This window comes from Sapajus apella, unplaced genomic scaffold (assembly GCF_009761245.1).
Source record: "Sapajus apella isolate SASKATOON/1434 unplaced genomic scaffold, GSC_monkey_1.0 scaffold14, whole genome shotgun sequence".
NCBI lineage: Eukaryota > Metazoa > Chordata > Mammalia > Primates > Cebidae > Sapajus > Sapajus apella.
This window is the reverse complement of record NW_022436954.1, coordinates 35,928,199-35,954,526: the sequence shown is the minus strand read 5'-3', so window position 1 is coordinate 35,954,526 and position 26,328 is coordinate 35,928,199. Positions and strand designations below refer to the sequence as shown.

General features: G+C 34.9%; 1 protein-coding gene across 2 annotated transcripts in view; it reads left to right on the top strand.

Annotated features, from left to right (window-relative positions):
- Nucleotides 1-1,345: 1,345 nt before the first annotated feature.
- Nucleotides 1,346-26,328, top strand: part of ANO3 (anoctamin 3) — a 173,086-nt gene continuing 148,103 nt past the window's right edge. Inside the window, exons 1-2 of one of the 2 annotated variants that reach the window (XM_032283712.1) lie at nt 1,346-1,415; nt 13,942-14,060. The gene's annotated coding sequence lies outside the window, so the exon portion shown is untranslated. Of the gene's footprint in view, nt 1,416-13,941; nt 14,061-25,752; nt 26,062-26,328 lie in introns of those variants that run through there. The other variant, XM_032283711.1, reaches the window with a different exon arrangement.

Here is a 26,328-nt window from a genome sequence, read left to right as displayed (position 1 = left end):
AGCAGCAATTCCTATTTTCTTGTTCAATTTATAAAAACGGCATGTTTTCAAAACACTGCTTTCCTTCGTTTTTCCATTTAACCAGTTTTATTCAGCTCTTTAGGAAGGAGGCTGGCATAGAAAGGAGACCAGTATACCATGCCATTTGTTGGCCAGATGTATTTTATCCCTTCCTTGACTTGAAAATGGCCAATCCCATGGAGCCTGGACCTTATATTTGCAGTGGAAGTCCCAGCTACATGAATCACTGGTGCATTTGGCCTCTATTTGCATCCCTTTTGTTGATGAGGTAACATTCCTGGTGAGAACTTATAACCAGTATTCATACAGAAAATGTCAGCAATAATAAACTCAGTTTTCTGAAAATAAAGGCTGAAGACTTTACTACTGACAATAAAACAGTGAAGATTTGGTTGCATAAAGATGTGGCTGGACAAGTGTTGGCAACCCAAGTCTGGCATGCAAGGGCTGAAATTTGGAGACGTACCAGATAGATGCCACACAAAGAAACTTTGTGGCTACCCTTAGGCACTCTTCTGTACACATTTGCCCACTAAGACATATACTATCCCTTTGGAAAACTTAAACAGTTAAGAATTTAAATACAACCAAGCTCCCTGTTGTGAAGTGGATGGGGTGTATTTTTATTTTTTAAATCTTTTGTTGCTTTTTCTTATAAGAACATATTACCTTATGATTCCATAGGGTTGCTTCTTTCTCTGGATAACTAGAAAATACCAAAATTATTGTTTCAATACTATTGTGAAATCACTACATATTGTAGTTAGCTTACAAATATGTCCAGTAAGGAAAGTGGCTAATTGTTCAAGAAGATGAGGGTATTAAAACATAATATAGATGTTTATTTCGCTTATTGGAAGTTAAATTTTTAGGCTGGGCACGATGACTCACAGCTGTAATCCCAGCACTTTTTGGAGGCCAAGGTGGGCAGATCACTTGAGGTCAGGAGTTCAAGACCCACCTGGCCAAGATGGTGAAATCTTGTCTCTACTAAAAATACAAAAGTTAGCCAGGCATGATAGTGCACGCCTGTAGTCTCAGCTACTCAGGAGGCTGAGACACAAGAAGCACTTGAACCCAGGAGGCAGACGTTGCAGTGAGCGGAAATCATGATATAGCACTCCTGCCTGGGCAACAGAGTGAAACTCTGTCTCAGAAAAAAAAAAAAAAAGAAAAGTGAAATTTTAAATAACTAGTTTTAACTCATGAAGTTAAAAAATTTCGTTATGTTCAGCCATCACGTAACCATCCATCACTATGGTTATTTTTCTGTTGTTATGCTTTTATTTCCCAAAACTATAAAGTGTCTTATTTTATTTCAGTTAACACTGAGGAAAATCAAAACGACTCTGTGCTCAAATGTTCTTTTGCTGACCTCAGCGATTTTTGTTTGGGTAAGTTAATATTCAGTATTTATTTACTCCTTTCCCTCTCTGCAAAGGTAAGTTGTGTTATTCTAAAAAACCTAGCATTTTTTTAAGAAAAAAATATTCATGTTTGGTTTTTAACTTAATGGGTGAGTATAATATTCTGAGGTTAAGAAATTATTAAGAAATGGGGATGCAAATACTAAGGAGGATTTATGATGAGCAGCAATCACATAATAAAAAATAACAATTTTTGCCATTCTGAAAAAATGCAAATTTTTTATGAATAAGTACTTACAGACTACTATTTCAAGATCTATAAAATTTTGACACTCAGAATTTAGAATGTTGGTAACACTCATAGATTCTATCCTGACTCATAATTAGTGGATAATATAGATTTTATTTATTTTTCTTATAACAGTGACAAGTTTTCTCAACCTCCTTTTTTGTCTTTTGATGTTATCACATAAGATATGCTTCAGTTGTGCAAGCTTTACATTCAAATCTCTAGCTTGACCATAAACAATTATTTTGAATTGGGTTTTCATTTTCATAAATTAAAGAGAAATAAAATAAAGCCAAATTAATCAAAAAGTGATACTGATGTGCCAACACTTATTTTGCAATGTCAGTGACTTGATGCATAACCTGAAGAAATGAAGCCCTGAGTTTTCAGTAGTGGATACATCGGTGGCCAGGCTATAGTGCCTACATAAGGAGTTCGCAACTCTGGTTGCACATTCGAATCTCCAGAGGGCTTTTTAATACTTCCTGCACCACAGCTCCAGAAAAATCAGTTTTAATTGGTTTGGGGAGTGAAATTATTATACATAGTTTTAACAACCTGCCAGTAAGTATTTAGTGTGGGCCAGGATAAAGAATTTGTGTCCTAAAAACTGTATCTTGATTTTTCTCTGCAGGCATTAAGTCACTTTTCATAACTTTTAAAACTATGAATTTTGCTATTTGTCGTAACATTCTGAATGACTGTAAATTAGCCACATTTCATATATTTCTTATATTTTTGTTATATATGTGGCACAGAAACAGTGCTGGCTTATTAAGTTTTTTTAATTAAAGCCAGCGACCAGCAGGTTCATTTCATATACAGAATGAAAAAGAGCATCTCATCAGAAAAAATTCACTCAGATACAAAAGTCTTTCCTGTAGTAATTAATTCTGAAGATTACTACAAGTTGAGTATTTTTATCCAAAATTCTTGAGACCAGAAGTACGTCAGATTTCAGAATTTTTTTGAATTTTAGAATATTTGTATTATACACTTAACTCTCTGAACATCCTAAATCTGAAAATCTGAAATCTGAAGTGCTCCAGCGAGCATTTCCATTGAGTGTCATTTCAACACTCAGAAAGTTTCAGAGTTTGGAGCATTTAAGATTTGGGATGATCAACCTATATTATCAGTTGTTTTCTAATTTAAAAAATAAAAACAAACCTGAAGTTTTTCTTGTCCAAAATGTCCATACAGGAGGGAAAGTTTGCAAAGCACCCTTCACTAACCTGTCCTCCAAATGAGTACCAATGTATAGTTTAACAATCACTCTAGTCATGAAAAATCTTCCATTTAATTCCATGCATTTTATTTTTGACAGCTTGCCATTCCAAATATTACAAAGCACTTTGAATGCTTAACATAATTGGATGCTCTTAACTTTATAATTCTTTTCTTATCAGTTTTGTGTGTCTCAGTTACTAGTTCCAGATGACCTGTATTTATATTTCTCCAGGCATTGTATCTCATATTCACTATTTTAACATCCCCCAGCATCAATCTGTCATTTATCCAAGTTAGAAAAACATCACAGCCAAAATACATACACATGATGAGGTATTCGCCTTTATAACAAAGGTGAGGTACAATCTCCAGTTAACTATGTAGTATAACCAAGCATTTCAGGAATCCATCTGGATGTAACACCTGGCTGGGAGATGCTCTTTTAGAGTTAGGTGCATATCTATGATATGAGTGTTTTTATTTTATTTATTTTTTTGAGACAGAATCTTGCTCTGTCACCCAGGCTGGAGTACACTGGTGTGATCTCAGCTCACTGCAACCTCCACCTGCTGGGTTCAAGTGATTCTCCTGCCTCAGCCTCCTGAGTAGCTGGGACTACAGGCATGTGTCCCCACACCCAGCTAATTTTTGTATTTTTAGTAGAGACGGGGTTTCACTAGGCTGGCTAGGCTAGTCTTAAACTCCTCATCTCAGGCAATTTGCCTCCTTGGCCCCCCAGAGTGCTGTGATTACAGGTGTGAGCCACTGCGCCCAGCCTAATATGAGTGTTTTAAATGCCTTTGAAAAGCAAGCAAAATAATGCCAAATATACCAAGAATACAAACAAATAAAGCATAAGTGAGCATTTTGGTAATACATGTTCTCCTTTAAATGCAAAGCAGTTAAATTCTCTAAGTTTGCCTTTAGCGTGCAGAGTACCAGCTTCTGGCATTGGGCTGATTATTGCATGGGAATTTCAAAGTAACAACAAGTTTTGATACCTGACTAATGCATCTGATTAATAGCTTTTCATTTTTACAGTTAACCACTTTGAGCGGCCCCATGAGAATATTAATGCTGAGGCAGACTTAACTGCATGTGGTCAGTGTTTCACTGAGGATTGATATTTCTCATTGTTCCAAATCTTTATTCTCATATCCACTAGCTGTAGTATGTTACGTAACCTCTCTGAACTTTAGTGATTTCACTAGTAAATTGGGATCAATGATCCATTCTTTGTAGGACTTGAAGTAAATCAAAAGGAATAACTTCATCATAGCTTTTAGCACATCATGGGGGTTCAATAAAAATTTGTTCATTGCTTTATTCAGTCACTCACTAAGCTTATCTTTCATACCAAATTCTGCTGGGCCCAGAGATATCTACACTGAACAGCTGTTTCTGTGATCATCAAAAGTGATTTTAGGCTGGGTGTAGTGGCTCCCGCCTGTAATACCAGTGCTTTGGGAGGCTGAGGCAGGAGGATTGCTTGAGCCCAGGAGTTTAAGACCAGCATGAGCAAAGTGGTGATAACCTGTTTCTACAAAAATTAAAAAATTATCCAGGCATGGTAGTACACGACTGTAGTCTCAGCTACTCGGGGGCTGAGATGTGAGTATCACTTGAGCACAGGAGTTCGAGGTTACAGTGAGCTATGATCACACCTTTGCACTCCAGCTTGGGCAACAGAGTGAGACTCTGCCTCAAAAAAAAAAAAAAAAGTGGGGAGGATTCTTATGGCATAATGGATAAATAATAATTTACTGAACTCTTTCTTATTATACAACACTTTACCTGCCTTACCTCACTTAATTCTCATAATAACCCTTTGAGTTAGGTACTATTACCAGCCCTTTTTTACAGATGAGGAAACTTATTCATCAAGAGAAAATAATTTGCCAAATGTCACACAGCTGGTCAATGGAGAAATGAGCTTTCAACCCAGGCAGCCTTCTCTTCCAATCACCACAGTAGGCACAAAGGCCTTAAGGTAAAAAGTGGTTAGTGCTTTCCAAAGACACGAGTTCTGTAAGACGTTAATAAGTTTTAGGCAGAAAGTACAAGGTAAGGATAAAGTTGCATGTTAGAATATATTTGGGTAATGATTAAAAAGCTAATTTGGTTAGAAAGTTTTGATTTTTTTTTGTTTTGTTTATTTTTTAATTGACATCTCATAGCCTTGAATTCTACTTTTCATAAAGCAGCTCACAAAGCCAGAGCAGCATTCCATATACCCCCACATGCTCACAAAATTATTCTAGAAAGTGCTGATCCATGTAGCAGTGAATCTGAAATCCTTGTGTGGCAATAATCTTATTTGCTAATCTTGGAAGCCCCCCACCATTGCCTATGTTTTTTCTTCTCAGTATGCTAGAAAATCACAAGGACACAGCAATCCCCATTAACAAGTGCCTGATGCTTGATTCTTTCCATGCCCATACTGCTATAAACTCAGGTAACTCAGAATTGAAATATTTAGGGCTCATTAAGACCAGCATAATTTCAGTTCAACCAACCCAAACACACATCTATCTAATCTTGTTATGAAATCAACATTTTGCTAATATTATAAAATGACTTCCTCATCCATTGGGTTCATATTAGTTTGGAAGCATTTATTTACTTTCTACAAGCGTAATAGTTTAGCTCAGTGGAATACTTATTGGTCTATTTATTTAAATAGTTATGGTCAAAGGAGTTCATGGTGATTTTGCTTTTATTCTATAACAATAGGTAATATCCACTAATTCCCATTATTTTTTCCTAGTAGTATTTTATATGAAGATGGCATACGAAATAACTTTCTTCTAATGTTCCTAACCTAATTAAGATTACAGAAATGAGGGAATTACACTGAAGGAACATGTTTTTCAGTTGTGACAGCCTCACAGTCACTGTAAATCTTGTCAATTGTTTATTGAACACATAAGGTCGTCAGACCTCAACTTTCAAAATATATTCGAAATCTGACTGCTTCTCACCACATTCGCCGCCATGCCTGGGTCTGTCTGCTGCTTTCTCTTGGTAAACTGGTATAATAACTTCCTAACAGATCTCCCTGTGCAAAATTTTGCCTCCTTATAGACAATTTTCCACACAGGAGTCACAGAAAGGCTTTAATGAAAGGAAGATTAAATCCCATCATTTCTGTGCTCCTGTCTCTCCAGGGTTTCCCATTACATTTAAAATATAAATGTACTCTGGTATTCGGAGACCTTACAGAATCTGGGTCTGGTGTCTCTAGGGCATTTCCTAATGCTTCCTTCTTCTCATGAGCTGCATATAGCTCAGCTGTCTTGTGTTCCTTGTTCACAATAAATACATGCTTATCCTAGGGCCCTACACTGAAATAAGCCAGGTTCACATCCGACTTACTTTCTGTCTCCTAACCTTGATGGATTTTTCTTCATAATATTTATTACCTGAAGTTATTTACTTAGGTTATTCACCCCAATTTTGTGTTTCCGTAAGACAGAAACTTTGTCAATCTTACTGCCACCTTTAGCCCCAGAATCAAGAATAATACCTGACCCACAGTAGATGCATAAAGAATAATTTTAGGATTAGGACAGACAAATGGATAAAAGAGCATTCTCTCTTTCTCTCTCACACGCACACACATGCACACACACACACACACCCCTACCACTCTGCAGAGTTGGCTGTAGAATCCACCCATTTTTTTATTGCTCTCTGTGATGTCGTTTATCACTATGAGTTTTCTCACTTGAGGACCTAATCTAAATATTATCCTATTTTGTATTTAAATTGGGTTGATAGACTTTCATGCAAAGTGTTTAAATTTTTGAGACTGAGTTTTGCTCTTGTCATCCAGGCTGGATTGCAGTGGCACAATCTCAGCTCACTGCAGCCTCCACCTTCCAGTTTAAGTGATTTTCCTATCTCAGGCTCCCAAGTAGCTGGGATCACAGGCATGCGCCACAACACCTGGCTAATTTTTTGTATTTTTAGTAGAGACAAGGTTTCGCCATGTTGGGCAGGCTTGTCTCAAACCCCTGACCTCAGGTGATCCACCTGCCTCAGCCTCCCAAACTGCTGGGATTATAGGTATGAGCCACCGCACCTGGCTGTAGAATTGCCCTTCTAACATCACTCTTAACTGAAGTCCTCCCCAATAGTTATTTAGATGCTACTTCCTTTCTATTATAGCACTTTGGATGACTACACTAGATAATAATAACTGTGATTTATGTCTGTCTTATTCATACTGCTTGGTACCAGCTATCTACTCAATGACATGGGTGGATGGATGAGGACTAGAAGAGTGCAGGGAAAGATGGTGAGTGGAAAACACTAGCATACTGACATAATGGAAAGCAGTTTACGTGCAGGATTTGCTTCCCTGTGGTGTTCACTGAGCACAGCTCTGTCAGTACCCTCATTGCTTCCATTAAATGGTAGTACTTTAGAACAACAATAGGGCTAGGGAGAAGTAGGCAACAAAGGAAATCCAAAGAGTAAGTCAGTGTCCTCGTTATTATTGTGTCCTAACCACGCAGCAAGCTGTGTATGGGACATATATGAGTTTATTCTTCACAGAAATCTTCCGTAAGATAGTAATTTTGAAAATAATGAAATTTGTTGATGGTCAAAAGGTCCAGCTTCAGGTATCAACTCTGTTACTTATTACTTGGATACGCACCATCTTTGCCTCAGTTTTCTGATTTGTGAAATGGAGATATCAATATTAATTTCTTCTTATACTATAAACAAAGACTGAGCAGAATTTTAGTGAAAGCTTTTGTGAGACTCAAGTCAGAGAATATTTATCAGAGATGACATATAAATAATAAATTATGAAAATAACCTTAGGTCATTATTATCATGTATTCTGTATTATCACCTATTCTGATAATCCTGGAGCAAGCCATTATTAGCATGATATGGAAAGTTTATACAGTTGCAAGTAAGTGAAGGCCAACTAATAATCTACTCACACATTTAAAATTCTCAAGGAAGTACAGTATCTATTTTCAGATGCTGAAAAATGAAAGGTAGGCTTTAAAATGAAAGGTAAGACTTTTTTGGTAGCCCTAAATTACTCTTTTTTTTTTTTAAGTTGTCTCAGTACTAAAATTGAGCTAACAAAAGGAATCTAACAAAAGGAAGAAAATATATGTTTATCTAATACCCTATGTGTTTGAGTAACTGTGCATAGATTTTTACGTTTAATCCTTGGATCTATTCTATGAGAATATTTTATTATCTTAAAGTCTAAGGTTAAAAAACTATAACTGACCCACTGCCACCCAGCTAACAAATGATAACACTAGGATTTTAACTTGGATTTGTTGAAACCAATATTGATTCCCTTTCTGCATATAAACCTTTGTGCTTCAAAATATGAAGCAATTTTCTTGAGCTTTGAGACCCCTTTTTTTTTTTTACAAATGTATGCCTTCCTGCAATTCTGCTACTAGAGAAGAGCAAGAGTTCTATTTGTCATAATCAGAATTACCTTGTTACCACCTGTTCCAGAAGCTGTTATGTTTTCATTTTTTGAAAATCTGTTTTTCTTAATCTCTGATCTTCTTAGATTTTAAGACACTACCAATTATAAGAAGAATCATCAAATTATTAAGAGCTTTCAGGAAAAATAGGTTACTACCATGATTTCAGAAATGCTAAAATGTGGGAGAACGTCATCTTAAAAAGAAGAAACTTGACATAATATTTGGTATTATAATTTAGTGCAATTGCTTAAACATTTTTTAAAATTGAAACTTAATTGATATTCTGGGCATATGTGAAATAAATGTCTCATCATCACATGTGGAAAATTTCATTAAAATAAGGATCTATGGCCTTGCTAAGAACCAAAACACATGAGTAGGTTTCATTTGTGTTTCAGAAGCTCTCACTGATGGGAGAATAATTAGCTTCATTAACCAAAATGCAATACAGTTCTCTACATTGTTGCTCTCAGATATTGACTGACACTAATACTAACTCTAAAAAGCTTTTTAAATTCTGCATTTGTGATACAAATAACTCCTGGCAAGAATAACAGAAAAAAAAGTCTGTGAGGGAGAGAGGACTACCAATACCCAGTTAAAATAGATAACACATTTTACATTTCATTCATACTATAGTTTTTCACTGTTTATCCTTACATTTATATGGTTTTACAAAGCTACATTAGAAGGAAAATTATATTTAAAGTGAAATGTGTGAGAATAGCCTAAAATAGCTTTTTTAACTTAAGATTATATTTTAATCATTTCTGTAGATTGTCAGTCTGTAAAATTAGCAATTTAATGGATGCAAATATTCCCACATATAAACATGCCATTCATTTATCAGTTAATTTAACAATTTACTAAAAGATTACAATGCAATTAACAATGAACTAAATATTGCGATATAACAATGCACAAAACAGTCACTGCACTAATAACACTTATAATTAGGAGGAGATAACATTTATATTTATAAATAAGTACATTCAATGCCAGATGCTGATGTATATGTATATATATAGCATATATGTTTATATGTGTGTGTATCATTTGATGTCAGGTGCTGATAAAAATAATAAAAAATAATAAAGCCTTGTGAGCAGAGGGAAAACTATGGGGACTGTATTTTAGAAACAATGGTCAGTGATTCTCTGATGAAGTGACAAGTTAACAGAACTCTGGCTAAACAGAGATTGAGCATTATCAACAGAAAGACAAGCAAGTGCAAAAATCTTGCAGTGAGGACATACTTTACATCAAATAATCTGGTGCAGCTGGATTGGGGGGCATGAGGGTAGAGCTGTAGGAGCTGGATGGGGAGTGATAGTAAGGAGCTAGATGATGCGTGCCCAGTGGGCTGTTGTATGAACTGTGACCTTACTTGGAGCTGCAGAACTATGAGAGGGTTTGAACAGAGATGTAATATGAATTATGTTAGGTTTTTAAAAGGGTCACTCTGGCTACTATGTGGTAGGAGCAAAAGATGGAAAAAGGAAGATCGTTTTAGAGAATCTAACAGACTTCTTTTTTTTTTTCTTTTTTGAGACAGAGTCTCACTCCATCACCAGCCACCACGCTGGAGTGCAGTGGGGTGACCTCGCCTCACTGCAACCTCCACCTCCCGGGTTCAAGCAATTCTTCTGCCTCAGCCTCCCCCAGTAGCTGGGACTTACAGGCACGTGCCACCACGCCTAGCTAATTTTTTTGTATTTTTAGTAGAGATGGGGTTTCACCATGTTGGCCAGGATGGCCTCGATCTCTTGACCTCATGATCCTCCCACCTCAGCCTCCCAAAGTGCTGGGGTTACAGGCATGAGCCACCACGCCCAGCCTAACAAATTTCTTTTCAAGAGATGTGATGGCTTTGATTAACTGTAATCAGATGTTGATAAATGATCAGCTTTGAGATAAACTTTAAATACAGTTTAGATAGGATTTGGGCATTCAAATACAGTTAGTCATTCAGTAAACATTTATTGACCGGCAACTATGTGTCAGACCCTATTCTAGATGTTAAGTATAAAGCAGTCAACGAACAAGATAACAAAAGTGAAGGAAAAAAGTGTGTGTGTGTGTGTGTGTGTGTGTGTGTGTGTGTGTATGCATACACACACACACATACACATAACACGCATATATATGCCAGGCTCACTAAAAATTCCTTAGTGAAGGAAACAAATAATAAATGAAGACAAATAAGTAAAAACACATTGCATGTTAGTGATATGTGCTAAAGAGTGTTATGTGCTAATGAGTTAATGCTTCATGCTAACTCAACAGAATTTGGTGAAGGATCTGATGTAGGGTCCAAGAGAAAGTAAAGAGTCAAGATCACTCCCTGGGTTTTAGCCTAAGTAACTAGAATAAAGTTGTTGTTTATTAAGATGGTAATAGTTTAGATGTTTTATTATTCATAAGCTTAGAGAAACATTCCTGTGAACACAGATTTTCTTTCTTTTAGATTATAATTTTAGAATGTGTCTCTGGTTGTGCTCTGTTTTGTTCTTAAAACATATAAGCATACGACTTTATGACCCAAACACTTCCCACCAGTCTTTACTTTCAACATTAAAGATCAGATTTCAGCATGAGACCTGGACCAAACAAACCATTTCCAAGCCCTAGCAATATCTTTGTATATTATTCATCAGGACAATAATTTAAAACTGTCTGCATACTCTAATTTTATTTGTTCTCTTAATCTCTTTACTTGAAGTTTCCTACTTATGTTATATATATATATTTTTTCATTTTTAGTCTGTGAATACTCATTTATTGAAAGTTTTTCCTTGCTTTCTAACTTTTAGGTTCAAGGGGTAAATGTGCAGATTTGTTACACGGATAAATTGCATGCCATGGGGTTTGGTGTACAGATAGTTTTGTCACCCAGATATTGTGCTGACTTCTCTAATACACCAAGAAAGAAAGGGGGGGAGGAGAGAAGGAAGAATAGCAGACTAAAGAAAAGAAAAACACAAATGTGAAGGAATTTAGAAGCTCTAGTCAATGCTGTAGGGCAGGGGAAAAGAGATCTGAAAAAACTTCATAAATATGGTGGTATTTGGCAAATGTTCAAAATTGAGTTAGCTTCCCTCCAGCAAGATAATGTTGCATATTTCTGTTCCAGGAATAGATGAGTTATAGCAATAAAAAAAAAGTAAACAAAATATCTCTGCCTAAAAAATTAAATTGTGAGTGGAATAGGAGCAGGAAATAAGTAATGAACTTCTATAGGTTTAATTTCTGTGTTCCATGGAAAATAAAATACATTAATTAATGTAAATTATCATTTTATCTTTTATAAGCATTAAATTCATAATTAAATAATTTTAGAGACCCTTAGAGACCTGGGAAAAAGGAAATTGCATGTTGAGGAAGTGGCAGATTTAGAAAGAGAAATTACGTCTTGTGATCCACAGACCGGTGCCTGCTCCCCAATAGCACATGTCATTTCCCTATTCCTGTTTAACCAAATAAGGATTTCTTGCATCTCTAATAACCAATGTGGGGGGGGTGGAGGGGGAGAGGGGGAAAGAGAGAGGGGGAGAGAGAGAGAGAGAGACAGAATCGGAAAGGAAATAAAAACACTAAACACCCTATGCCTTTCAAATTCACAAGTCAGTGATAGGGTTTTGGTAGCTGCTCCAAGAAAATAACTCCAAAATTTCAGTTTCTTTCTTGCTTATGTAACAGTTCAATGCAAATCCAGATTTTGCATTTTAAAATTTTCTCCATGTTGATCATCTTCCTCCAGTTTACCTGTGTGCCTAACTGCCTCAATCTCCATATATTTGCTCAAATAGTACTACTATGTTCTTTACTAAAATGACAATCCCTGCCTTTCACACCTTCATCCTTCCTATCTACAGTATTTTTTCTCAAATGCACTGACCATAAGACATATTAATAATTTACTTATTTTGAAATTGCATGTCTTCTCCTATTTTAATGTTCTATGAAGGCAGAATTGTGTTTGCTACTATAATGTCAACTTGTAAAAGAATATCTTGCATATCAGAGTTGTTTAATGAACAAAAGTTGAATGAATAAAATGTAACTTACCTAAATTTAGGGAAAACATACTGTATTCACAAGCATCAGCTTTGGAGTCAGATCAGAATTTGTTTCAGTTTTAGATGTACCTTTTACTAGTTTAGTGACTTTGGCATGTTCCTTAATTTCCATGTTCATTTTTTGCTTATTATTAAATGTAGGAAGAAATTATACCCATTAATTAAAGTTTTCATCAGAATAAAAGGAAATAATACAGGTAAAGTTTCTGCGTATTGCATGCACTTAGCAAATGTTAACCATCAATAAGTGTTAGGTGTAGTTAGTAGGTCTAAGTGTGACCACTAAATGCTTAGAGCTTCTAAACATATTTGGCTATTAACTGCATTCTAAGACATAATGTGACCTATGGTATAAAATTTTAGTTTATACCACTGCTAAGAACCTGATACTATTAGCTGCCCATGATATAACATACCATGCTATAGTATTTTTTAACCATCACCTATAAAGAAATACATATATTATAAACAAAATTGTTTTTCTTCTGTACAATAAGTTACTTGACTGAACTCTTGACAGCACTATTGTTTTGAATTACAAAATTCATGCTTAGTAGATATCAACGAATCTAATAAAATAACTCTTTAAGATGTTTTGATTTGCTTGAAAAGGCAAAATATATAGCAATCTATTTGTTTTTTGAATTTGAAGGGATATTTATATCATATGGAATATAAATTTTGTGAAGTGTGTCAACAGTTCTTGGTCATACAGACACTGTGGAGATTTCCTATTTGATACTGTTTTACATTGATTACAGCTTATTCATTGTTCGCATACATCGTTATATGTAACCGACATTACAGCATTTTATCTTTTTGCTATTCTACTAGTAACCGTCATTTTTCAGTGTTCTCTCTTCTTTCCTGGCAGTTGTTTCAATCCCCTGATTTCTTCTATGTTTCTTGTTATGTTTATTAACATATTTTCTATGATTTCTCAGACTTTTTACACTTCAAATTTGTCCAGCTTTTAAGAAAACAAACTCTCAAAATCAATGCAGTTTTTAATTAAGCAAATAAATACTTGTACAGTTCTTACAGATGTCTCTGTCTTCAAGTTCAAAACTAGCGATATGTTTTTTTCACGGTTCTATTTTTATTTTCAAAAATTTGAAATACATTCAATAGCACAGATGCATTTAATTCTTCTGAAAATCACTGTCAGTGTCAGCATTAGTAAATAACAGGCACACTTTCATGTGATTACTTTTATCTGCTTATTTATTGAATATATGGATTATCTGAAAATTATGCCACATAAATTTTATATATTTTCATATATATAAATTTTTATATTTTTTCATATATTTTTTCATATATAGGTAGGTGTATATATATATATATATATATATATATATATACCTATATATATGCTATACTTTGGGAAAACATAAAAGAGGAAAGATTAGTACATTTAATGAAAAAAGAGAAAATAAAAATGTTAAAAATCGATATAATTTTCTCTTTCTCTTTTATAGCCCTAGGAAAAGATAAGGATTACACGGATGAATCAGAACATGCGACTTATGACCGATCTCGTCTCATTAATGACGTTGTTACCAAAGATAAGTCTGAATTCAAGACAAAATTATCAAAGGTAATGAGAGCTGAATTATCAATAAGTCATTTTTAGAGCATAATTTTTAAAACCTTTCAATATATTTCTACATGTTTGGTGTTCTGCGGGAGAATATAAAAGAACATACATTTTATAATGGTACCATTAAGAACTCAGAAGTAAAAGTAATATAGAGAGATCATATTCATTCATATTTATATTTATTCGTCATATTTCTCAAGCAGAGTGTTTAAAACAGTTAATCTGAAATGTAAAATTATTCATTAATAGTCTCTTTAAGGCTTTATTTCTTCATCTTTCTTAGTCAGCATGAATTAATCAGAACGTGGATTTTAGTATCAATTCAACCAAGATTTAAATTCCATTTCCACTACCCAGTTGTAATAACTTGATAAGGCTAATTAACTCACTGAGAATTGTTTTCTCATCTTGAAATATGCTCCTGGTTGTCTGCTTGACAAGATTATTTGAAGACAAAGTGAGATAACCATGTAAGTGTCTGGTGCATGATAAAGATTGAAAATACTTCATTGAAATTGTAGTTCACCAATTAAAAAAATGAGGTAGAGTTCAATTTTAAAAACTTTTACCTCCAACAGTCCTGCCATCCCTCAAACAAATGCTTTCATGAACTCTTCAAAGCATGTCAGTGTTTCCATCAAATGCCAAATACTAAATGGATGCTGCTGCTTTTCATCATTGCAGATATAACTGATCCATATTTTCCTTTTGATGATTTCCGGGACAAATCCTGGCTCAGGCTAAGCTCACCTTATTTTTTTTTTTTCATTTTTTGTGTTGGTGAAAAAGGAAATGCCTTTGTAAAAAAGAAAGTTGGATATTAAGTGCAATTTAACACAAGGAATGACTTAGGTTTCAGTTTTCACTGCATGACTAATAATCACATTCTTTAATACAATGTTCTCTGTGATATTTGATTTTGTATTTCTTGGATTAATTTTGCAAATCTCCTTATTAGTCACCTACCAATGTGTTAGTAAATAAATATGGCAGAAACTAAATATTACTGTGTATGAGACCAAACTAATACATAGATGCAAGGATAATTGTGCCAAATTTCTTTATTCCTGTTTGTTTGGATTTATTAAATGGGATGACTATTCTGGCCCAAAAATTCTTTTTTTTTTTTTTTTTTTTTTTTTGAGACAGAGTCTCACTCTATCGCTTAGGCTGAAGTACAATGGCACCATCTCGGCTCACTGAACCTCTGCCTCCCAGGTTCAAGCGATTCTCCTCCCTCAACCTCCTGAGTAGCTGGGATTATAGATGCATGCCACCTCACCTGGCTAATTTTTGTATTTTTGGCAGAGATGGGGTCTCACCATCTTGGCCAGGCTGGTTTCAAACTCCTGACCTCGTGATCCACCTGCCTCGGCCTCCCAAAGTGCCGGGATTACAGGCGTGAGCCACTGTGCCTGGCCTGGCACAATACTTCTTAAGTTATCTTTGCAAATCAGGCGTTTATCTCTCTGTGGTTACTAAATCTGCCCCCTGTATCTGTCTTATCAATACAATGGATGTTTAGAATCTCTACTATCTGTAAAGCACTGTTTCAAATCAACTGAGAGAAGGAGTTGCAAGAGAAATTAAGATGTTGTTTCTTAATGTGCTTGTAGCACTAATTGGAAGACAAACACAATATGCTCAAATAATTAGAAAACGAACTAAGATTAAATAAAGTTTGTATTATCTGCTTTTCTACAATTACTATATGCCACTAATGATAGCCACCATTTTATTTCTTCTCAACAGTAGCAATTTCCCAAGTTCCACTTTGACTAGGCTTGAACTTTAGAATATCAAAGTTTTAAAAAGTTGAACATGTATGAATATTTTGTTTTTTTAACATTAATGATGAGAGAATGATGTGTGATGTTGGTAACAGACCACAATAGGTCAGTCTAAGATATCCTATCCTAATGCCCTACTAAATCTACCTGATTACATATCCTTCTCCTATTACACTTCCACTCGAACTGTAGAACATCATGAGACACGGGGGTGACTTGTTCTTCTAGCTTCTATTAAAATGTGTCTGCTTTTATCGATATTATAGTTTAGAGTGCAGCACAAATTCCATTTGAGCAATATCCAAAATGTTTAAATGCCATTTAGGTAGTCTACTTGCAAAGTTTATTTACAAGTGAAGAGCAAAATTATCTACTTAGACAATGTTCTTTGTCACAGGAAACCTCAAAAGAGCAATAACCTAAATTTTTATTGTTTCGGTGTCTATATACCCTGTGCTTTATAAATTTGTCTCTCTTATTATACCCCACCACTAAATTGTGTGTGTGTGTGTGTGTGTGTGTGTGTGTGTGAGAGAGAGAGAGAGAGAGAGAGAAAGAGAGAGAGAAAATTAAGGTATATTTTTTGAGTTAGATCTTATAAAATTGATAATCTTTACTCATTTATATCCTACAAAATAGAAATTCTGTGGTTCAAATGAGCCTATTTAGATAGACTAAAGATAGACAGATAATTGTATGGCTGGAGATTTGTGCCTTTTAGGATCATTCACAGGTGACAAATATACTGGTTGTAATCTGCACTGTGCATATTATGCAATGTAAATAATATTTTATTTCTACACAAAAGTTACTCATTTGCAAAGAGATCATTTTAGAGATAACAAAGCAAATTTATGAGGAGTCAATAGAAAGGGGGCACCAACTCAAAGGGGGATAATAATTCCTAATATAAACTACACAGTGAGTAATGACAAGCATTAAATTATGGAAAACAAATAAAGCTTTCTAACAAGTTTGCCATCAGCTATACACTAGAATAATAGGAAATAACCCCAAGTCCTCCAAGGTGATGTCTTATATTGAATTTATGAGGAAGCACTGTTGAGTTGTGAAATATAAAAAACAAAGAAAGAAATCCAGAAAAACATCTGACTAGTTTACTGAGAATTGTGTAAATAGACCTTATACCTGTTTAAACATTTGGCTTCTCAATTATTGTGCAAATATTTTCTGAATGATGTTCAGTTGGGGTAGTAAATTTTAACTTTTGTCAGGTACATATGCACTGTTTGTAATGATCGTGTAAGATAATGTATTTATAAGTAACTATAGTTTGCTTTAGAATTCTTCAGAACAATGCATTGTATCTTTAGAATACCTTGCTTCAAATCATAAATTTTTAGCATGTGATTTATACATCAGTTATTCAACATTTTACACATCAAAAGCATCTGTAATTTTGATATATCTAATATGATGAACAGACTGATAAATTAATCAGACATATTTTGTTTATTGTGAAACTATAATGCACAAAGCTTGGTATGGTAACAGTAAATAGCTTTTATTATCCAAGTACTGACTAGGATACAGTTTAGGAATTCAGACATGCATATCAATTGGGAAATACATGAGATTCTAGAAATTAGAGGCAATACTAAAAGTGATTTAAATCTGTATTTAGCTAGCCTCAAGATTTATAATAGAAGTCATATTTAAATATTTCAAAGGCATTTTGGTAGACATAAAATTGGCCACAATCTTTGCTTTCCTGTATACATTCTATTTTCAGTGAGATTTTGCAGCTCCTCCCATCAAGAGATAGAATCTATTGAACAGGTCTTGGTCCTTGTGTTTGTTAGTAAACTGTTGCAGAAGTAACATTATGCCAGCACTGAGCCTTGAACTCAAAAGATCTTGAACTTGCATTCTTTATCTTGGGATTCTGCCTTTTACCATGTGAATAAATGAGAGCTAGTCTTGAGGAGGAGAAGAGACTTCATGGACCAGAGGCTAATACGCACAGTTGCCCCAAATGAGGGAGAGAGGGATATGAGAGAATCCAGCAGCAAAGCCCAGGAAAATCAGACCTATGAAAAATCTCAACTGAGACCAGAAGAGCTATCCCGCTGAGCCCAACCTGTGTACAGAATCATGAGCCAAAGAGTTGTTTGAGCATGATTTGTCTCTCAGCAAGAGATAATTGAGACAACCATAAATGTTAAAGGATAGCACATTGACTGATACCAGTGATTGCTAATATACAGTTAATTCTTCCTCAATGTCTAGGAAGATTTGCAAAATTGTCCCAGAGTTTGTCACAGCATATTCATAGCAGGAATTTAATTTTATGGAGCCCAAGTGTATTTTAAATGGCATAACTGAAATCACATGTATTTAAGCAACCTATCTAAAACTTTCTAAAATTGTTTTTTAAACTCTATTTTGTAAGGGATTTCCTTGTGAAAACATTAAATCAGGGTAAAATTCCAAGATTACTATTAATCAAAGTGTGTTTATAGTTAACAGCAGTCACAAACATACAATTTTTTAAAAATGTTTAATTTTTCTGGGTAAAGAGTAAGTGTATATATTTATGAGGTATTGGGATATTCTGATACAGGTATACAGTATAATAATTATATTGGGGTAAATGAGGTATCTTTCACCTCAAGCATTTATTCTTTGTGTTATAAGCAATCCAATTATACTTTTTTAAGATGTACAATTAAATTAGTATTGACTCTAGTCACCCTATTGTGCTATCAGATACTAGATCATATTCCTTCTTTCAAAATACTTTTTGTGCCCATTAATCATCCTCTCTCCCCTTGCCCTACATTTCCCAGCCTCTGTTAATCATCATTCTATTCTATATCTCTATGAGTTCGATTGTTTTCATTTTTAGCTCTCACAAATAAGAACATGAAAAGTTTGTCTTTTTGTGCTGGACTGATATCACTTAGCATAATGACCTCCAGTTCCGTTTGTAGTGTTTAATGAAACAGGGCCTCATTCTTTTATGGCTGAATAGTACTCCATTGTGTATATGCAGTGGCTCATGCCTGTAATCTCAGCACTTTGGGAGGCCGAGGCAGGTGGATCATGAGGTCAGGAGTTCGAGACCAGCCTGGCCAAGATGGTGAAACCCCATCTCTACTAAAAATACAAAAATTAGCCAAGTGAGGTGGCATGCATCTATAATCCCAGATACTCAGGAGGCTGAGGCAGGAGAATCACTTGAACCTGGGAGGTGGAGGTTGTAGTGATAGGAGATCGTGCCACTGCACTCCAGCCTGGTGACAGAGCAAGATTCCATCTCAAAAATAATAATAATAATAAAATAAAAGTTTTCTTTAAGACCAGTTTACTTTCTTTTTTTTTTTTTTTTTTTTTTTGAGACGGAGTTTCGCTCTTGTTACCCAGGCTGGAGTGCAATGGCGCCATCTTGGCTCACCGCAACCTCCGCCTCCCGGGTTCAGGCAATTCTCCTGCCCCAGCCTCCTGAGTCGCTGGGATTACAGGCGTGCGCCACCATGCCCAGCTGTTTTTTTGTATTTTTAGTAGAGACGGGGTTTCACCATGTTGACCAGGATGGTCTCAATCTCTTGACCTCGTGATCCACCCACCTCGGCCTCCTACAGTGCTGGGATTACAGGCTTGAGCCACCGCGCCCGGCCTTAGACCAGTTTACTTTCTTACCTCTTGACAAAAGGCTTTTTCATCCCTACATGGCTAAGCAATTTAACAAAGTATTTTGTAATAAAAGGAAAGGAACGTTCCCAAAAATCCATAGACTAAAGGACCTCACCTGACTGCAAACAAAATTCTAGAGCAAATGAGGGGGATTCTTTATGGTTGAGGTAAATATTGCCTTTTCCTGTTTCATGAATATGAAGAACATTGGGAATAACATTTGAAGATAATGAGGTCCTACAGCCAAACCATATGATCCTGAGAACTAGAATCTCTCTCTTCACCAAGAAACCACATCCTACATACCAGCCGAGGCCTCTAGATGTGGGCAATTTACAGGGATCATCTATAGTTAATCTACGCTAGCAGGAATAAGCCTATGGTAAAGAATCCATGGCGTCTGTAGTGGGCGTTAGTGAAACTCAGCTGGCTAGTTCTTTTGGACTCAGCTGGGATTTTTCATGGATCCAACACTGTCACTTAGGATGCCCAAATTGACTAGAGATATTGCCAATAATGAGTCTGAGAATATGAATCTATTTTTCAGTTACAGTGACTTCACCTTTGAAAGAATATTAGGTACCAAATCAAACAGAAAGGAGGTTATGGACAAGGAAAATCTGGACATGAATATTTTAGCAGTTCATTAAAATTAGATCACAAGGCCATTCACTTTGACTGTGTCAACTGGCATTGGCAGATGGTGCTCATCTTTATGTCAATGGGTATTAGAAATAATCTTCTGTAGGACTGGAGATACTGGTCATATGATGGAGAAGGTGAGAAGGAGATAGCCTTTGTAGTCTTTAACAGCATACCTTTTATGTGGATGTTGGGAACTATTTCATTTGTCTAAATGGCTCTTTACCTCCAAACTGTGTATAGGACTTAATATTCTGAATATGCTGCTTCTTATTTTTGTCCAGATATTGTGAGATAGTGATGACAAACTACAAGATGAATGACTAACTTGGCTACTTTAATGGACAAGGTTATACATGGAATGAAACACTAAGAGAATAGATTTCCTTCTTTGTTGGGATAGTCAGTTTCTATAGAAAATATTAATATTTCTTTAACTTTAGTACCTGAAGCAACCTTTTATTTATATTTAATAATAGAATTAAGTATCATAAAAATTTAATTTTCGTGTAAAACGTGGGTCACAGAGAAAATCATCTTGGTTTATTAATCTATTTGTCCATGTTTTTAAATTTATCTTCTCACCTAACAATAAGAAGTCTACTTTTTGATCAGCCCAAAGTATGTCTGGTCTTATTTTCAGAGTCTTTGTATTCTCTGAAATACTGAAGAGGACATTATCCTCCCTGCAATCCTAAGAGGAATCTCCCTTTTTTGGGGCCATTTAAGTACTTAGTTTGACCCTCAGAAACCTTTCTTAGTAAATGGCGAGGACGTGTTCTACATTAGTTGATTGCCAGTGTACATTTTCCGAAAGATTTAGTACAAGAGTTTTCAGAGTTGCTTCAAATTTTCTGCAGATTGCTTAAACTCAAGTGTGTGTGTGTGTGTGTGTGTGTGTGTGTGTGTGTGTTTACATGTGAGATAGTGGCATATATATTATGATAAAGGAAGCATTTCACATCAGGAAGCAAATATTAATCATTCAAAAATATGCAAATATTCTCACAATAAGTAGTCAATTATTTGTAAAGGGTTAAAATGTTCTTAGATAACATCTCACATCTTATAACAAATGTATTATTGAAGAGCTAAAGAAGTATACTCAAATTGAATATATTTAAACCAAAGTAAAACAAAAATGTAAACTTTTTTTCTAATAACAGAATAGAAAAATGGCCTTTTCAAATGGGCTTTTCAAATCAATGATAAAATTAAACATGGATAGACTTACTAGTTAGATACTAAATATATCAGTGTCAAAATTCTGATAAAATTAAGAAGAAATAAGCTTAAGATGTGATGATCAGCTCACATACTGGAATATACATACATGCCAGAAGAATGGCTAATATTCTTAATTCACAAAGATATTATAATTTATAAATGTAAGAATGAAAGAAATTAAAAAGCAATTTAATTTTAACATATATAACAATCAGCTGTACTACTAATTACAGAAATACAAATTTAAGCAATGTTTTTTCAACCAAATTAAAAAATGTTTAAAAGTACAACAAAACCTAATCTGATATAAACTATAAACTACCATTTTTATTCCTTGCTGGTCGATATGTACATTGATCCAAATTTTCAGGAAAACAATGTCACAACAAGGGTTCAGTATCTAAAAGTAATTTTGCCCTTTGACCTAGTTCTAGGAATTTATGCAAAGAATGCAGTTAGAAGTTGGCCAAGTTTTTGAGTGTGATAGCTCATGCCTGTAATACCAGCACTTTGGGAGGCTGAGAAGAGCAGATTACTTAAGCCCAGGAGTTTGAGACCAGCCTGAGATACACAGTAAAACCCTGTTTCTACAAAAAATATAAATAAAAAAGCATCCAAGTATGGAGGCACCTGCCTTTAGTCCCAACCACTCATGGAGGCTAAGTCAGGAGGATCACTTGAGCCTGAGAGGTGGAGGCTACATTAAGCCATGGTCGCACCACTACACTCCAACCTGAGAGAGGGAGACCCTACTCAAAAAACAGAGAAAAAACGCCAAGAAGTTATCCCAAATAATTCTGTTTAAGAATGTTTCTCACTTTGTAATTTGTGTTGGGGGAGGAGCACTTCCATATTTAAGAGTAAACAATAACATTTAAAATAGTAATGCCCTCCGACAAGGCAGTACTATGCTGAAAATCTCTAAACTATTTAAGGATAGGACATGATCACAGTGTATAATAATAAAATAAGAAAGTGGTTGTTAAAAAGCAATATGTGCAGTATGATGCCAATTCTATAAAAATACCTAGCTGGTTTTCATGGGGATAATATTTAGAATGATATACAATAAATGTTTATAGTTTTTATCACTGGGTGGCAAAATTTAAAGGACATAAAACCTAAGTATTTGTAGATTTAAGCCATAAGTATTATCATAATGTCATTTCCTTTTTACAATCTCACACAGCTAGTAAAGAACAGACAGCATTTAAAATAAGATAGTCTTGTTTCCCAAACAGTTTTTCCATTTTGTTACACTGGCATGACAATAGGACTTCACCTTTTTTATCCCAATAACCGTTGTAAGTAGCATTTCAGTTTCTTTGCCCTCATATGCACTGATCACTCATGCACGAAAAGCTGTGGTAAGCACTTTATATTCATTATCTAATTTAAGTCTCACAATAATTTAATGACAGTAGGTAGCAATATTCTCATTTTGACAAACAAGAAAATAAGGATTAAAGAGAAAGGTTTCTTGTCCAAGTCTCTGAGCTAAGTGGAACCAGAACTGCATCGTGGCATTTCCCTTTCACTATAGACTCTTGGCTTTTCTGTCCCCAGTTCAATAGTTAATTATAGGAGATATACTTGCAGAGATTATTTATCTCTTTCTAAAACCCTAAAACATTACTCTGAAGTAAGGCAGCTCTAAATTGTAATAATTATGTGGGTAACTCACAGCCTCCTGTAACTAGATAGACCTGTTTGCAATTTATTCTTGTATCAACAAACCCCTAAGTAAAAATAGATAATTTGTTACAAATATAATATCACTAAACCTCTGCAAAAGTAGTAAAAAATTAGGTTTCTATTTATGGGGATCACATAATAAATAGACTAAATATTTTCAACTCAATCTATTACAGTATGGGAACTCCCCTTACCACTGAAAACAGGAAATAAGCAACAATAATACCACCACCACCACCAAATAAAAAATAAAACTCTCCACAAAAGCTCCTACAGCTGCCAACATTTGTGTGTAGAGCTGAAATATGTCTACAGCAGAGGGCTAGGAAATCATGACATGAGACATTTACCTGAGAGAATGCAATTAGGTGAGGGATGGATTTGTGTGGTAGATGCCTTTAGTTCCCTGAAAGACTATAAGAAAAAAAAAATGTGCCTGTCTATTTAGGAAGTCTTATTTCATATGCAATACTAAGAAACAAACAAAATGTCAAAGATGTTTTCCCTCTCCTGACACTAATGTCTCAGTAATTAAACACAGAGAGGTTTCTCAAATCACCACTTTGTTGGTTTTTCCCATGAGCACTTAAGAATTCATTTTGGGAGGTATATTTCGTAAGCCACCCTGGAGGATGTTAGCTCTAAAATGAGAGCTGCAATAACTTCTCTACAAAAAAGTATACATAGGTAGATGGGATGTGAAAGTAAATTCAATAAATTAATGTATGGGCATACCAGTTAAATGGTGCAGATGATTATTCTACTTGATATTTAAACATTCAGTCAATGACAGGCTCAAATCAAAACAGTTCTCTAGTTGTTCAGACATAAAAGCAGCCAGAGAAGACAGATCAGAAGCCATGTTATTTGAGCACACTGAAATATATCTCCTTAATCTCTCACATTCCAAGCCCTCCAGGCTTTGAACACTGGATTGGAAGTTTCAATAATAATAATAATAATATTAAATGATTACAACAGCTAACATTAGGAATCTTACAGGGACTTTGATGATAACTTCTACTTTTCTATCACCACAACAACTCTAAAAGGTAAGGTCTATTTTTAACCCCACTTCATAGGTAAGGAAATAAGGCTTAGATGGTGAAATAATATTCCTATTATCACATAGCTGGTAAGAAGGAGGCAGGAATTATACACAGGGACAACCCTGTCAAGCACTGTACTACACTGCATGTAATGTAGGTGTGTGCAAGGGACTATAGAAGCCACGAGACAAGTGAATTGGGTAGTTAGGGGTCATATTCACATTATTAGAAAATTATCATGTTTATTAGGGGGCATGAATATTGTGCTTTTTTCTTCAATGTTTTATACTTAAGAAAATATAATAAAATTGAGGTCCCTGTGCTTAGTTAGATCCTGATAAATTTTATTTTTTTTTTTATTTTTATTTTTATTTTGGAAACTAGATGTTTATTTTTCATGAATCTTAGATGTTGTTTAAGAGCCCACACAAGAACAGCTTAAGACCATTCAGTGGTTGCTCCTACCTATTCAGTGGCCTGAGCAGTGGGAGCTGCAGACCAGTCTTCCGTGGCAGGCTGGGAGATCCTGATAAATTTTAAAACACTTGTCTCTTCCTTGCGGCTTATAACCTGTCGTCTTTCCATGTCACCTTCTCCATTTATTTTGGCACACAGCCTTCTTAATCTCATCAGAGTCAATCAAAATGTGAATATTCTGAGCAGTTATCACTGTGGAGAAGAAAATACCCACAGAATAAACACTGTTGTGTTTATTTAATAATTTCCGACGTTTCTGTTTTAAAAAACTAATTATTATGGTTTTGTGGTGGTTGACTTCTTACATGATGCAAACCAGGATTCCAGAGGAGTGTTTCAGTCATGGAAACCTATTGGATTTCATTAATCCCTTTATGCCATAGACAATTTAAACCTACAAATTAGAGTAATATACCATTTGTTATTTAAGGATGGCAAACATTGTGTGAAGTTATTTTTTGTATTTCTCAAGCCTGCTGGAAAATCTATTTTAAAGCATGCTTATTAACTCAAGACCATATACATTAAGTGGCTACTTCTTAGGTTCAGTGTCCTGTCAGTCCCAATTACAAGCTGCCCTGCAGAGGCTTTCTTAACAGAAATAAATGTAGTCCTCTGTTGCATCTCTTATGTGGAGGTAAACTAAATGGAGACAAAAGCATTCAATTGTATTTGCTTGTTTACTTTTAGGTGACAGTTAATTCCTGTGCTCTCAGATTACAATCATATCATTATGTGCAGCTCAGAGCCAATGTAATGCAATGTCAAGTTTAACACATACAGGATTTTTCAGAAACCACGAAGCTTTCTATTGTACCTTTCTCCAGTGAATAAGAAAATGAAGCAATTTCCTTTAAAAGCAGAAAAAAATTATAGGAAATCCTGGTGAACTCCATTCAGCTATCAGAATAGTGTTACCTAGTTCACCAATAAAAAAGTTAGTTGTATTTTCCAGACCAATATTATTCAGAGTGAAACACACCTTGCACCTTTCATGGTAATCTGCCCAGCTCGTTCAAATGACACATACAATAGATTATTAATAATTGACAGTAAAATAAAAATGTCACTGACATTATATGACTAAATGCCACTTAGGTGACTCATGCATAGACATTAACCAATGACACATGAAGGCAGCCCCCTACTGCACCCTATAACCAACTCCTAAAATGAAATTAATTTTAAAAAGCAATACGGATGTTCTTATAAAGAGATGAGTTATCTTTAAAAAAATGATTATTCAAACTCAGACATTTAAGAGTAGGCTGAAAACCCTCCAGTCAAATGCTTTGTGTAGCATTAAGGATGTAACATTCTAGCTAATGGAAAAAGCAGTCAGTGGAAGGGAGAACTTTCAGTTGTCACACTGAAGAGTGCTTTAAAGAAGATTGTCGTTTGAGACTCTCTTGTCAGCAATGAAGGATTCCAAATGCAGCTGAACTCAGAATTCTGACTGTGGTATGTTAAAAAGTGCATCAATCTAGGAATTCTGTACTATTTTTCTGTTTTCTTAAACATATGTAGAGAAGCCAGTAGACAAAAATTAATATTGATTTCAGAATTGGAAATGAATGTCTCTGTTATTTCAAAATACTAGATATATATTTTAAAGTTAAAAAAAGTATGATCTAAATGTGTTATTTTTAAAATATCTGTTTATCTTGCATGTAAACCAAATGTCACCTCTCTGAAGTTTTGTCTGCTTTTAAATGTATATATTGATTT